The sequence below is a fragment of the Phyllobates terribilis genome, unplaced genomic scaffold (assembly GCF_046119375.1).
Source record: "Phyllobates terribilis strain yellow unplaced genomic scaffold, ASM4611937v1 Scaffold_6__1_contigs__length_29720123, whole genome shotgun sequence".
Taxonomy (NCBI): Eukaryota; Metazoa; Chordata; class Amphibia; order Anura; family Dendrobatidae; genus Phyllobates; species Phyllobates terribilis.
The window spans coordinates 16,076,021-16,088,653 of NW_027362766.1; the positions used below are offsets into that span (position 1 = coordinate 16,076,021).

General features: G+C 47.6%; 1 pseudogene; it reads right to left on the bottom strand.

Moving 5' to 3' along the window:
* Positions 1 to 3,546: 3,546 nt before the first annotated feature.
* Positions 3,547 to 3,714, bottom strand: LOC141152800 (U2 spliceosomal RNA; annotated as a pseudogene).
* Between the last annotated feature and the right edge of the window lie 8,919 nt (positions 3,715 to 12,633).

The following is a 12,633-nucleotide window of genomic DNA, read 5'->3' on the forward strand; positions in this document are numbered from 1 at the left end:
CCAGGGATCTTCCCCATGCTGTTCCCACGTCATTTGAGCACTGTTCCCATTGATTTGGGAAATTTTTAGGCCCTCTGCAGACAGCCGGGGAGAGCCACCTAAAAAATGCTTGAGTTTCTCATAGACTTACATTGGGCTCGCTGCTCGGGTCGAGCACCTGAGTATTCCAATTTGCTCGACCCGAGCAACAAGTTCCCGAGCATTTTAGTGCTCGCTCATCACTAGCCATCTGGGAAGCAGGGGGGACCGCTGCTCGTTTGTTCAATAATTAGTAACCCTTTCTACCCCCACCCTTGCCGGTCTTGAGGTGTGTGGGACATTAGGGGGGGAGAGGAGAGGAGAATGTGTGAAAATAGGTGGATACATAAGGGACTTATCAGGTAATAAACTGATAAGAAAAGATAAGGTTTCATCAGAAATCAATGCTCAATAACATAACACGTATTATAGGCAGCTGATATTCATCATTTTGAAACTAAAATCTTATATATAAAAACAAAATACAACATAATTTCATTGCACAATACACATTTTCCTAGAAACCCCTGAGTGCATCATGTATCAATCTACTAGGGCAGCCGACGGCCAAAGCCGCCTTTTCAAAAGATACTTCACTTGATCTTAGCCAAAAGGTCGAGAAGCGATTACTTGAATTTGGTTTTGGCCTATGACTGCACCCTGGCCCCAAGAAGGCACCCATTGTAGGGATAGGGACAAAGACTCCCCTTAGGAAGACCTGTTGTTCATCTATAGACACTTTAAAACCCACAACTATACTGCTTGTTGCAGATGCACACCACACATTTTTAATCTGTATAAGTCCATCTATTTTCACACATTCCCACCCCCCCTTCCAAATGTCCCACGCGCCTAAAGACCGAGGGGGGGTGTATAGAGGATAACTAATTAATGAACAAATGAGCAGCGGTCCACCTTGCTTTCCAGTCTGTAGGCTCCCTACAGACTGAAGCAAGCTGCTGCAGCACTGCGAGGTAAAAGCCAGTAGCCCATTATGATGCATGCAAAGCCTGTTCTATTCTTCCATTCTTGCATTATTCCATTGTCCCATTGTTCCATTGCCCCCTTACAATGGGACAATGGAATAATGCAAGAATGAAAGAATGGAACAGACATTGCACGTGTCATAATAGGCCTGGCTTTTATCTAGCTGTGCTGCAGCAGCTAGCTTCAGTCAGTAGGGAGCCTACAGACTGGGAAGCAAGGGGGACCTCTGTTCGTTTGTTCAATAATTAGTTACCCTCTCTACCCCCAACCTTTCCCGGTCTTGAGGCGCGTGGGACATTTCTGGGAAAGTAGAAGAGAATGTGTGAAAATAGGTGAACATATAGGGGACGTATCAGGTATTAAACTGGTAAGAAAAGATAAGGTTTCATCAGAAGTCAACGCTCGACAACATAAAACATTTTGTAAGCAACTGATATTCATCATCTCGAAACCATGGTAAAAATCAATTATTAATCAATCTAGTATAACATCGAAACCCATGAACATAAGCATAAATCCCATTAATAGAAAAAAAATTAACATATATGCAAAAGTTTCACTTACATTTCCAAAAACAGAAAACTTTCCAATGTTCAACTCCTTATATTTCACGAATGTTCCTTCTCTTTTACTTTCCTTCCATTATAACCCTCTAAAGCAATAACCATCTCATCATGTACCAAAAAAAATAGTCCAAATCTTTTTCCTCTTGCTTCTTCTCCTTTTTCTTATCCTCCAACTTCTTCTTAACACTGTCACTTGTTTTTACAGCACACTTTACCTTCTTAGACTCCAAACATTTTACCTTTTTTTTCCTTGTCCTCCTTTTCACTCACTTCCATATCCAATACTTTATCAATATTTCCCTTTTCAACGTCCTCCAGTCTTACAAAAACATTTCCTCCATCAAAATAAGATTCTTCTTCAATACCTCCATTTCTTCCACCAGTTTCCCAATAACAAAACCCTACTTTACCGTACATTACCACATTGCCCACAGGGAAAGCTTCTCCTTTATTACACCAAACTAAAAACCTCCTCTTCCCATTCCATATACCAGCTCTATTCAAATAATTCTTCTGAAAATTTTTCCATAACCGTTTTCCTTTTCAAATACCGCAAAATTTCCACTTCACTCACAAACAGGTCATTCATAGACACAACTGAACACTTAGGCCTTTCCATTCTCGAAACCAATACACAAATTTCTTCTTTCAGTTCATTTCCACTTTCACTCCACGCTTGAAAAAGCTGAAAACTTTTACCTTCTTTCTTTAACGTAACATCAAACAAATTCCTTTTCCTGCTTTCTTGCATACACTAAATGTCCACCTGAGCACATAGATCAAAGTCCTCTAACAGATGTACCATGAAATTTTCATCCATAATGGTCTTCCTTGCGTTTTCCTTTCAACAGATCCTCACACAATTCCTCTTTGTCCAGAAATCCATTTTCTCTGCCATTTCTTCCGTCCACGATATCCTGTTGCTCTCACAGCTATGAGTGGGAACAGTTGCCCCTCACAAGCAAATGTGATGGCAACGGTGATCGCCTCTCATTGCCCGGGGACTAATCTGACTCCCTATGAGCAGCAGGAGGGTGGAGCCCTGCCAGTAGACAGAGCGATCCCCCCAGGCCAAGGAGCTGGGTACCCCGAGCACCTCTCAGCCTAGACCAAGGCAGCAACCGCTAGATCATTGCACTTGATCTTAGCAAAAAGGCCGAGAAGTGATTACCTGAAATGGTTTTGGTCTATGGCTGCACCCTGGCCCCAAGAAGGCACCCATTGAAGGGATAGGGACAAAGACTCCCCTTAGGAAGACATGTTGTTCATCAATAGACACCTTAAAACCCACAACTATACTGCTTGTTGCAGATGCTCCCCACACATTTTAAATCTGCATAAGTCCACCTATTTTCACACATTCTCCCCCCACCCAATGTCTCACGCGCCTCAAGATCGGGGGGTGTAGACAGGATAACTAATTAATGAACAAATGAGCATCGGTTCCCTCTGCTTCCCAGTCTGTAGGCTCCCAACAGACTGAAGCTGGCTGCTGCATCACTGCCAGATAAAAGCCAGGAGCCTATTATGACACGTGCAGTGTCTGTTCCATTCTTCTCTTCTTGCATTATTCCATTGTCCTATTGTTCCATTACCCCTTAACAATGAGACAATGGAATAATGCAAGAATGGAAGAATGGAACAGACATTGCACGTGTCATAATGAGCTCCTGGCTTTTAACTAGCTGTGCTGCAGCAGCCAGCTTCAGTCTGTAGGGAGCCTACAGACTGGGAAGCAGGGGGGATCGCTGCTCGGTTGTTCATTAATTAGTAACCCTCTCTACCCCCACCCTTGCCGATCTTGAGGCGAGTGGGACATAAGGCTGGAGAGGAGAGGAGAATGTGTGAAGATAGGTGGACATATAAGGGACGTATCAGGTAATAAACTGATAAGAAAACATAAGGCTTCGGCCGAAATCAATGCTCAATAACATAACACGTATTATAGGCAGCTGATATTCATCATTTCGAAACCAAAATGTTATATATAAAAACAAAATACAACATAATTTCATTGCACAATACACATTTTCCTAGAAACCTCAGAGTGCATCATGTATCAATCTACTAGAACAGCCGACGGCCAAAGCCGCCTTTTCGAAAGATACTTCACTTGATCTTAGCCAAAAGGCCGAGAAGCGATTACCTCAATTGGTTTTGGCCCATGGCTGCACTGTGGCCCCAAGAAGGCACCCATTGTAGGGATAGGGACAAAGACTCTCCTTAGGAAGACATGTTGTTCATCAATAGACAACTTAAATCCCACAACTATACTGCTTGTCGCAGATGCACCCCACACATTTTAATCTTTATAAGAAAACCTATTTTCACACATTCCCCTCCCCAATGTCCCACGTGTCTCAAGATTCGGGGGGGGGGGATAGAAAGGATAACTATTTAATGAACAAATGAGCAGCAGCCCACCCTGCTTCCCAGTCTGTAGGCTACCTACAGACTGAAGCTGGCTACTGCAGCACTGCCAGATTAAAGCCAGGTGCCCATTATGACGCATGCAAAGCCTGTTCTATTCTTCCATTCTTGCATTATTCCATTGTCCTATTGTTCCATTGCCCCCTTACAATGGGACAATGGAATAATGCAAGAATGAAAGAATGAACAGACATTGCACTTGTCATAATGGGCTCCTGGCTTTTATCTAGCTGTGCTGCAGCAGCCAGCTTCAGTCAGTAGGGAGCCTACAGACTGGGAAGCAGGGGGGGCCGCTGTTCGTTTGTTCAATAATTAGTTACCCTCTCTACCCCCCACCCTTCCCAGTCTTGAGGCGGGTGGGACATTTGTGGGAAAGTAGAGGAGAATGTGTGAAAATAGTTGGACATATAGGGGACGTATCAGGTATTAAACTGATAAGAAAAGATAAGTTTTCATCAGAAGTCAACGCTCGACAACATAAAACGTTTTGTAAGCAACTGATATTCATCATCTCGAAACCATAGTAAAAATCTATCATCAATCAATCAAGTATAACATCGAAACCCATGAACATAAGCATAAATCCCATTAATAGAAAAAAAATTAACATAAAGGCAGAACAGTTTCACTTACATTTCCAAAAACAGAAAACTTTCCAATTTTCAACTCCTTATTGTTAGGAGGGCGGTTGCAAACAACTTTAATATAATGGAACGCAACCCACCCCAGGGTCCGCGATGCAGCCTTGTGGACTGCTGCCAAACACTTTCTGGGTGAGAAGGAAAGCAAACAACTTAAATGATCAACCCTCCCGTGTTACTGCACACAGGAACGGGTATAGCGGTTCGCTCTATCTCCGTTAAGAGCACGGGAGATGTGCAACCGGAAACTATCTGTAGTCCTGTTACAGCACAGGGACTACACTGGCGGCGCTAGGATGCGTGTGTGACTCACGCCGACGGGTACGTGCCCTCAGGCGGCATGCTACCGGACAGAGGAGTATCTCTCCACGTGGCTAACAGGCGGTGCCAGAGATACGGTGCCCGCAGTCTGCTCGGGGTGTAAAGCAACCCCCTTGCCGGAGCCAGACTGCCAAAAGGAAACTGCCTGCCTAAGCACATCTAAGCCTGCCTAAGCGCCATGTGCTAATTAGCCGAGCGAACTCTGGCATCGGCAGGTCACGGAGAGAACAGCTAGGGAGCACGTGGAACACAGCCGTCCACACAACAGCATCACAGCTCAATGATCAGAGCGCACCGCCATGTTTGTGGGCGGGCCTTTTAAAGACTAAGCCCTGCCCACCGACGCGCCATTGGTGACGCCACCCATGGACCAATCAGGCGGTGCCAGGTCACCGGGTCAGGTGGGTGCCAAACCACCAATCACGATCCGCCAGGTCACGGGCATGCTCAGTGCGGCAAATCCTGGACTTAGACTCCAAAAGCCCTGTCTCCCTCTGCAACCTATGCTTAACATTGCTAGGCACAAATACCCAGGAGACAATCTGTACATCTCGTGGACCAGCTAGGCGTTAGGGCTAATGAAAATGCTGAGCAGTATCAGCCCCAGCTGGACCAAAATGGGAGACCACAGAAGGTTCTGCACTCATTTCGAATCCAGCAACAGACTGACGCCTAACATTATAAGCCCCTATAACATCCCTCTCCACTTGACGCTCATTTTCCTCCATGAGCCGGGGGGCAAGAATATGGTCCACCGGGCCACAGAGAGGATTCACAGAACCGTGACCCCTCCGGTGTACAGGGTACCCTTTTTTAAAGCAGGGGGCAAACTTAGCAGACTCCCAGCGTACTTTAGTAATTCGAGCCGTGAGCCACACTCTGTCGCCAGGATAGAATACGGGGACAGGACGACGAGAAGTGACGACCGACTCTCTATGTGTGGATTCCGCCACGGGTGACAGATTGGGAAGGCCAGGTGGACTTTGGCGGAAAGATTTATCTCTCACACAGACGGGACACACGAGAACAAAGTCCTTGATGTCCTGGCGCCACCGGGGCCACCAATAGGACCGTTGAAGGGACTTAGTGGTACATTTGACCCCCAGGTGGACTCCGATCTTAGGGGCATGAGCCCAGGAGAGCACCATATTCTGTAGATTAGGGGAAACAAACGTCCTCCCTGATGGAACCTGGTTAGAGGACACTGCAGCCATCCTCTCTACCTGAGAGTTCTTTTTGACATAGTCTGACAAGACCCGGGTCCTGGGGACAGACAAAGAGTCTGTACCGGGAGCCACAATGGTAGAGGGATCAGAGACTACCCTCCGGGTGACTTTGAACATACACTGAGATGCACAATTCTCACTCCAGGAAGAAATTCTCCCCGTATTCCAGTCAATGTGTGGAGTATGACAACGTAGTCAGGGGAGACCCAGTAACACCTCGTCTAATCCACCGGCAATAATAAGAAATGAGATGACCTCCCGGTGGCCATGAGGAAATGACATGGTGAGGGGAATCGACTGGTGGGTGATTTGCGCGTCCAGGAGTGAACCATTGACAGCACTAATGTTCATTGGTCTTGAGAGTAACTCTATAGGGATGGCATGCCTCTGGGCAAACGAAGATGATAAAAAATTGCTATCAGCACCAGAGTCCACCCACGCCTTGGCAGTAACTGCAGATGTACCAAAGGACAATGTCACATTATATAATAATTTGGAGGAAGAAGTCCCAGAATCTAATACACCTCCTCCAACGGTGGTAAGACACACTCGTTTTCCCGACTGCTTGGAACCCTTATTTACGGGGTACTTCAAGAGATGTGCAGGTCGGGAACGAGAGGAACTAGACTCAGTCCAGGTTATATCCATAGCCTCAGGCTCCGGGTCGAGAGTCTCGGGTTTGGAAATGGGTCTAGAGAAGGATGGTGCCAACTGATACTGAGGTCTGGCAACCTCCAGCTCTAACTTGTGTTCCGCATGACGCAAGTCTATACGGTCAGCGAGAGATATTAAGTCCTCCAGGGAGGTTGGAATCTCTCTGGTAGACTGAGCATTTTTGATATGCCCAGCCAGACCCTTCCAGAGCACCGGGATAAGCAACCGATCAGACAAATCCAGTTCAGCCGCTAGGGTTCTGAACTGGATGGCATAGTGGCTGGCGGTGGCCGAACCCTGGATCAATGCAAGAAGCTTAAGAGCCGTATCATGCGTGACCTGAGGACCTAGGAATACACTTTTTAGGGTCTTAAGGAAAAGACCCGCATTTACTACAACCGGATCATTCCGCTCCCATAGAGGAGTAGCCCACTCCAGAGCCCTGTGAGAGAGTAATGAGATGATATATCCCACTTTGGCTCTTTCGGAGGGGAACCGTGCCTCCATCATCTCCAAATGAATGGAGCATACATTAATAAAACCCCTGCAGAGTTTACTGTCCCCAGAAAATTTTTCCGGGAGAGCAAAACGTGGTAATGGGGCACTTGCAGTGGTTGCACTATTCACTGCAGCCGAGTTAATAATATTGTCTGCTAGAGTAGCCAACTGGGTAGCTACTGCAGTGATATCAGCGACCGGGACAGCTTGCTCCAGAGATTTAAGTCTGGCCTCAATTCGCTGTATATACTGCAGCAATTGCTGGTTGTCGGCCATGTTCGACAAGACCCTGGCGCTCTGATACTGTTAGGAGGGCGGTTGCAAACAACTTTAATATAATGGAACGCAACCGACCCTGGGTTCCGCGATGCAGCCTGGTGGACTGCTGCCGAACACTTTCCGGGTGAAAAGGAAAGCAACCAACTTAAATGATCAACCCTCCCATGTTACTGCACACAGGAACGGGTATAGCGGTTCGCTCTATCTCCGTTAAGAGCATGGGAGATGTGCAACCGGAAACTATCTGTAGTCCTGTTACAGCACAGGGACTACACTGGCGGTGCTAGGATGCATGAGTGACTCACGCCGACGGGTACGTGCCCTCAGCCGGCGTGCTACCGGACAGAGGAGTATCTCTCCACGTGGCTAACAGGCGGTGCCAGGGATACGGTGCCCGCAGTCTGCTCGGGGTGTAAAGCAACCCCCTTGCCGGAGCCAGACTGCCAAACGGGAACTACCTGCCTAAACAAATCTAAGCCTGCCTAAGCAACCTGTGCTAATTAGCCAAGCGAACTCTGGCATCGGCAGGTCACGGAGAGAACAGCTAGGGAGCACGTGGAACACAGTCCACACAACAGCATCACAGCTCAATGATAAGAGCGCACCGCCATGTTTGTGGGCGGGCCTTTTAAAGACTAAGCCCTGCCCACCGATGCGCCATTGGTGACGCCACCCGTGGACCAATCAGGCGGTGCCAGGTCACCGGGTCAGGTGGGTGCCAAACCACCAATCATGATCCGCCAGGTCACGGGCATGCTCAGTGCGGCGAATCCAGGACTTAGACTCCAAAAGCCCTGTCTCCCTCTGCAACCTATGCTTAACATTGCTAGGCACAAATACCCAGGAGACAATCTGTACATCTCGTGGACCAGCTAGGCGTTGGGGATGATGATGATGCTGAGCAGCATCAGCCCTGGCTGTACCACAATGGGAGACCACAGAAGGTTCTGCACCCATTTTGAATCCAGCAACTGACCGACGCCTAACACTTATATTTCACGAATGTTCCTTCTATTTTACTTTCCTTCCATTATAACCCTCTAAAGAAATAACCATCTCATCACGTACTAGTCCAAAACTATTTCCTCTTGCTTCTTCTCCTTTTTCTTATCCTCCAACTTCTTCTTAACACCGTCACTTGTTTTTACAGCACACTTTACCTACTTAGACTCCAAAAATTTAGCTTTTTTTTTTCCTTGTCCTCCTTTTCACTCACTTCCATATCCAATACTTTATCCATATTTCCCTTTTCAATGTCCTCCAGTCTTACAAAAACATTTACTCCATCAAAATCAGAGTCTTCTTCAATACTTCCATTTCTTCCACCAGTTTCCCAATAACAAAACCCTACTTTACCGTCCATTACCACATTGCCCACAGGGAAAGCTTCTCCTTTATTACACCAAACTAAAAACCTCCTCTTCCCAAACCATATACCAGCTCTATTCAAACAATTCTTTTGAAAATTTTTCCATAACCGTTTTCCTTTTCAAATATCAAAAAATTCCACTTTACTCACAAACGGATCACCCATAGACACAACTAAACACCTAAGCCTTTCCATTCTTGAAACCAATACACAAATTTCTTCTTTCAGTTCATTCCCACTTTCACTCCACGCTTGAAAAAACTGGTCTAAGGGGTAACGTTTCTCCTTATGGAGAGTGACACACCAGCTCTGGCACGTCAAGGTAAGGAGGCTTATTCGCCATGCAATGCTCCTCTGGGAAATTTAATATGCAAATATGCAAAAGTCCTCTTTTTCTCTGAAGAGGCAATTTGCATATTAAATTTCCCAGAGGAGCATTGCATGACGAATAAGCCTCCTTACCTTGACGTGCCAGAGCTGGTGTGTCACTCTCCATAAAGAGAAACGTTACCCCTTAGACCTCACTCCAGAGCCTCTCACCTAGCCAAATCAGATCTCATACTTTGCACTGATGAGGGCCAAAAGCCCGAAACACCGTGTCTGCAAATTGAGATTCTGATTTGGCTTTTATCCTAAGTCATATTGTCCGACTCATTAAAGGGTTGATTGTGACTTGTAGGATTGCTGCTTCCAATAGGTGGCGCTATAGAGTACAAGTCCTCTTTTTCTCTGAAGAGGCAATTTGCATGTTGAAAAAACTGAAAACTTTTACCTTCTTTCTTTAACGTAACATCAAACAAATTCCTTTTCCTGTTTTCTTGCATACACTAAATGTCCACCTTAGCACATAGACCAAAGTCCTCTAACAGATGTACCATGAAATTTTCATCCATAATGGTCTTCCTTGCATTTTCTTTTCAACAGATCCTCACACAATTCCCCTTTGTCCAGAAATCCATTTTCTCTGCCATTTCTTTCGTTCGTGATATCCTGTTGCTCTCATAGCTATGTGTGGGAACAGTTGCCCTTAACAAGCAAATGTGATGGCAACGGTGATTGCCTCTCATTGCCCGGGGACTAATCTGACTCCCTAATAGCAGCAGCGGGGTGGAGCCCTGCCAGTAGACAGAGTGATCCCCCCCAGGCAAAGGAGCTGGGTACCACGAGCACCTCTCAGCCAAGACCAAGACAGCAACCGCTAGATCATTGCACTTGATCTTAGCAAAAAGGCTGAGAAGTGATTACCTGAAATGGTTTTGGCCTATGGCTGCACCCTGGCCCCAAGAAGACAGGGACAAAGACTCCCCTTAGGAAGACATGTTGTTCATCATAAGAACTCTTAAAACCCACAACTATACTGCTTGTTGCAGATGCTCCCCACACATTTTTAATCTGCATAAGTACACGTATTTTCACACATTCTCCCCCCACCCAATGTCTCACGCACCTCAAGACCGGGGGGTGTAGACAGGATAACTAACTAATGAGCAAATGAGCAGCAGTTCCCTCTGCTTCCCAGTCTGTAGGCTCCCAACAGACTGAAGCTGGCTGCTGCATCACTGCCAGATAAAAGCCAGGAGCCTATTATGACTAGTGTTGAGCCACCCCCGTAGTGTTCGAGTTCGGTTCGGTTCGTCGAACACCCGTGTGTTCGCCGAACTGTTCGTCGAACTGTTTGTCGAACACCTTCGAACACCGTTAAAACCAATGGCAGGCAAACAAAAACACATAGAAACACATAGAAAACACCTTCAAAGGTGTCCAAAAGCTGACAAACTGCTCAGAAGACACAACTAACACATGGAAAAGTGACAAGTACATATAGTCATGAGAAAAGAAAAGAGGTGGAGGAGTAAAAGGAGGGGGAGACACAGATATAGGCATGTCATGCCCTTCTAAAATCCAAAAAGTGAGAAGCCGACACGTTCAGTCCGCTCCTGCCCGTGCCACCTCCGTGTCGCCGGGTTTGTGCCAGAGCCGCGGTGAACCCTGACGGCCAGCCCCCCTCTCCCAATACTGGTGCCTGTCCGCTGGTGGGTCGAGCGAGCCCCCCTGTGGTGGAGGCAGCTCTAAGCTTTTTAATTTAAATTGTCTCTCTAATTTGAATGAATACACTTTAAATCCATTTACAAGGATCTATTGGAGGGCAAGTCTCATGCCAGCAGCCGCGTAATTCCAGCTCCAGTAGCGTCCACTAAAGCTGCTGCAGTTAAAAAGCTTTTATAAGGATCGAGCTCGGCTGTCCACCGCAAGGCATCCTACTGCCAGTCCCAGCCCCTATGCCTTGGGGTGCCTCCTGATGCTCTTCACTGAGTATCCCGTGGTCCCGAAGCATTTCCTTTGAAAAAATTAAGTGTCCAAACTACAGGTGGTGTAGCTTGCTTAACAGCCGGGATAATCCGCTGACTAGCAGACACTGCTACTAGGCACAAAGTATTTCCTGGGCAAGATGCAGTTAAAAATTTGTAATTAGATACTCTCGTTGGATGCTGAGAAAGCATTCCATAGAGTCTCCTGCCACGCCATATATGATTCTCTTAAAAAACTTGGGGTAGGGGTCTAGGGGACCCTTTTATAGCCAAAATCACGGCCCTGTATCGCAATACGTCACCTAGGCTGAAGATAAATGGAACTGTAGCACCCTGAGGGCTCGATTGCTACAGAGGTATTGCACCTCACCCAGAGGTGTGATATCTCACTCTCAGGTAAGGATGGAGTGTGGATCAGGACCCGACACCTGCATGCATTACACCACATTGCCGTGGGGCAGGGCGACCAATATGCCCCTGAGATGGGCACGACAGTCCCTGTCCCTGGCTGGAGTGGGGGGAGGGAACACTGAGGAAGGGGAACCCTGTAGTGCAGGAGCAGGGAGGAAGCAGTTCCTGGGTGCATTGAGAAGGGAGAATAAAAGGTGGGCACCATCTTAGTTCAGTGCAGAGAAGTCTGAGCAGAAGTGGCAGGGAGCAGGGGCTCTGCATGAGCTCTGCTCCGGAGGCGGGCCTAGTAACAGAGGCCCAGGCCTGGAAGAGGGAGAAGGAAGGAAGAGGAGCGGAGAAGGCTCCAGGAACGAGGAACGAAGGGATCCCAGGGGTGCGGACGGGCGAGTCACCACCGCACGCCCGAATCCACCTGCATGGAGGGGTCAGGCCAAAGGGGGAGACCGGTCCCCGAAACTAGTGGAGGCAGGAAACGACCCTCAGCTAGAAACCGGAGGCTGTGACATTTTATGTGGCGCAGCCCCTCGCTAAACCCGCTAGGAGGGCAGCACATAGGGTCAGGGAAACTGGCACCAAGTTTACCAAGAGGAGGCCCGAGGCAGCCGGACAGAAGGGTTGGTAAGAAAGGCCAGACAAAGGACACACAAAGGGGGTCCTGTGAAGCGCTCCAAAGTTATCTGGGAGTTGTCTGAGCCCCTCACCTGGTGAGCACAGTACGACGTGGGCAGCCGTTACCTGCAGACGTGGTCTGGATAATAAGAACTGTGAGTAAAGGCCCTGGACTGCATCACTGACTCCGTGTCGTTACTGCTGCTGCCCTGCACCATCACCCCCATCCTCCGCATACACTGCCCTGAGGCTATACTCCTCCCATGGGGAGTTATGCTACGCTCTGCTGCACCCACAACACCAGCCTCAGCGGTC